The following is a 2936-nucleotide window of genomic DNA, read 5'->3' as shown; positions in this document are numbered from 1 at the left end:
GAACTATTTGGGCTGTATACATGTTTACCAATATGTGTAGTATTGTTTGGGAGAAAATGTAGCTTTTGGGTAGTTGAAAAGTTTTGGACAAATTGAAGAGGAAATGGACTGCTTGTATCGAATGCACTTGAAATTTTTCCCAGCTTTGCATGAGACATGTTGAATAATTTTCACGTTAACATGAACCCAATTTGACTTGTGTTTAGTTAAGGGGTGTGTATAGCTCTATTTGGGGACAAAATCTAGTAGAGTTTACGTTCAAAAGTGGGCCAAAATTTTATTCTTCACGAGGCTACCAAAACAGAAATTTTGTTTGAAATTAGAAATGATTTTGACGTTTGGATTTCATTTTGATTAAATGTGGACTAAATTGTCCCGAAAATGTTTTCTAGCATTAACCTTTGTTACTAGGTCCATTTCAGGTCAATAACCTTGAATTTTATTAGACCAAATGCCCTATTTCGAGAAATATGCCAAATCTGGAAATTTTCTTGAAAACTCAAGTTTTTGCCTTCATAAAAAAAATCCTTGAACCAAGTTGGTCAATGGAATTTGGCAAACTTAAGGAGTTTTTATTTTATAGAAATTCCAACGACTAGTTTTAACTTGGTTATTGGAATATTTGACGAATTTAGCAAGTTTTTGGTTTTAAAGAAACCTCAAAATTTAATTTCACTCGAAATTTGTGGATTTCACTTTGAGAAAACGATTAATACTAGTTTGGGATTTTTGAGTGAAATTAAATGCTAGTTGACTCGAGTTAAATTCGCCAACTCAAAAGTGGAAATTTATGTGAATTATTTGTATGATTTTAGGAGTTGGTGAAGAGCACCATCTCGATCAAAGTTTGGAATTTTAGACTCTTCACTTGAGGTGAGTGTCTCTTGCATGAATCGTGTTTACCTGCTAGTTGAACTACTTGTTAAAAGTACTTGCTAGAGATATCATGAAATGTTATATGTTATGTGATTGTGTGAAATGCCACAAGTACAAGTGTTGCAAGGTCGATTGGAGCGTGGTCTTGTCGACTAAATAAACCAAACGGATGCACGTACCACGCTCTATTAGAGTGGGAGGTACCTCTCTGCCGTCTTGGTAAAAGTGCTTGCAAAATTCGTGTTGGAGTCGAGTCCGAAAATAAGGGGGAAGTCGTTGCTAGGAAACAAGTAGAGTAGGAAATATTCTACATGGAGGTTAGGTAGTGAAAGTTGACGGAGTGTCAACTACTAAAAATTTCCTGATCAAGCGCGTGGACTTTGGCTCCTGAGAGCCCCGTATCCTTTTCTTGTCATGTTACTTCGATTTCGTAAATTGTTAATTGCTTACTTGTCCATTTGTACTTGTTAAATTGCCCTATGTGAATTGCATGTTTCGAGGCACCACTGAGCTATTGGCTCATCCCTTCCAATTTGTTTTCCTTGACAGGTTCTGAATTGCATGAAGTCTTGGAGAACTAGAAAAGAAATGTTATATTTTGAATGCCCACTTTTGTATTTGTACTTTGGGAAAACTTTAGTATCTTTTGGATGACTTTTGTGTCTTTGGGAAAATGTGAATCCTGTGGTGCTTCTGTGCCCTGGATTCGGAATTTTAAATTGTAAATAAAGTTGAATTTAAGTATTTTAAGTTCGACATTTTCTTTGATGCTTGAAATTGTACTTTTGGATAGAGTAAGTTGAATGGTACGGTTTGTTTAAATACTTGGCTTATGCGAGAAGTAAAGTTTATTTACGAATTATATTTGATGATGTTAGATGATTGAGTGAGTGAGTCCCAGCGAGAGTTGGGCAGGCGACTCGTCGAACCCTCTGGTTCGCCTTAGGGGGAGGTGAGGCCGCCACAGAATGGAAATCATTGGACAGAAGCTAAAGAAAAGCCTAAATCACACCCCATGAATGGTGGAGCTGATTCTAAGAGCTATGCTCAAAATTCCAGCTATCAGGTACTATTAATTTCACTCATATCATCCACAAAACTTTATTTTTTTCCGCTTTCTCTACCTTACCATTCCATCACGTGCCACTTAATTGGCATTGTGCATGTGAATTCTTTTTCATACTTCTTGTAGAAAGGGGTGATTGAAGCTGCAAGAGGTGAAATTTTACAAGCAATTAAGGAGAAGCTAGAATTCAAAAACGACTGCCCAAGGACATTTGTGATTGCTGATTATGGCTGTTCCAGTGGACCAAACACATTCCTTGCAATGCAGAATGTTGTTGAAGCAGTGGAGCTAAAGAACAAATCTCTGCAACAGAGCCCAACCCTCAACTTCCATGTTTTCTTCAATGATCTTGGAGACAATGATTTCAATATTCTCTTCAAATCCCTCCCTTCACACCTAAGATACTTAGCTGCAGCTGTACTTGGCTCCTTCTACGAGCGTTTATCCCCCAATGCTAGTCTTCATTTGGCATATTTATTTTATGCACTCCATTGGGTTTCCAAGGTTCCAGAAGAAGTTAGAGATCATACTTCATTGGCATGGATCAAAAGCAAGACATATTGTTCGGGCACCAACAATTTCTGAATTGTTGTCATAAAACAAATAACGTGCAGTTTAGCATCCATTTACATATTTTCAAACTCACTAAAACAAATAACGTGCAGAACCATTGGCATATTTTGCTCAGTTCAGGAAAGATCTCAACAGGTTTCTGAATGCTAGAGCAGAAGAACTTGTCGGAGGCGGCCTTTTGGTGATTCAGTTGCCTGGTGTTCCGAGCGGCGCCCTTCCCTTTAATACTGGTGCAAGATTCCTCCAAGAGCTGTTAGGACCATGTCTTTTTGAGATGGCCTTATCTTCAAAATGTCTCAAGAATCATCTCAATCCGATCATTGTAGCTGAAGTTATAGCCGAAATACAAAAATGTGTCAAGGCTATCAACTTTCCTTCTTCCTACGTTACTAATCTAATCAAAGTGATATGCTTAAGATAA

The 2936-nt window shown here is 37.6% G+C and overlaps 1 pseudogene; it reads left to right on the top strand.

Moving 5' to 3' along the window:
- Positions 1-1187: 1187 nt before the first annotated feature.
- Positions 1188-2936, top strand: LOC113691525 (loganic acid O-methyltransferase-like; annotated as a pseudogene).

This window comes from Coffea arabica, chromosome 1e (assembly GCF_036785885.1).
Source record: "Coffea arabica cultivar ET-39 chromosome 1e, Coffea Arabica ET-39 HiFi, whole genome shotgun sequence".
Taxonomy (NCBI): Eukaryota; Viridiplantae; Streptophyta; class Magnoliopsida; order Gentianales; family Rubiaceae; genus Coffea; species Coffea arabica.
The sequence above is the reverse complement of the archived record's forward strand: the minus strand, read 5'-3'. Positions and strand labels throughout refer to the sequence as shown.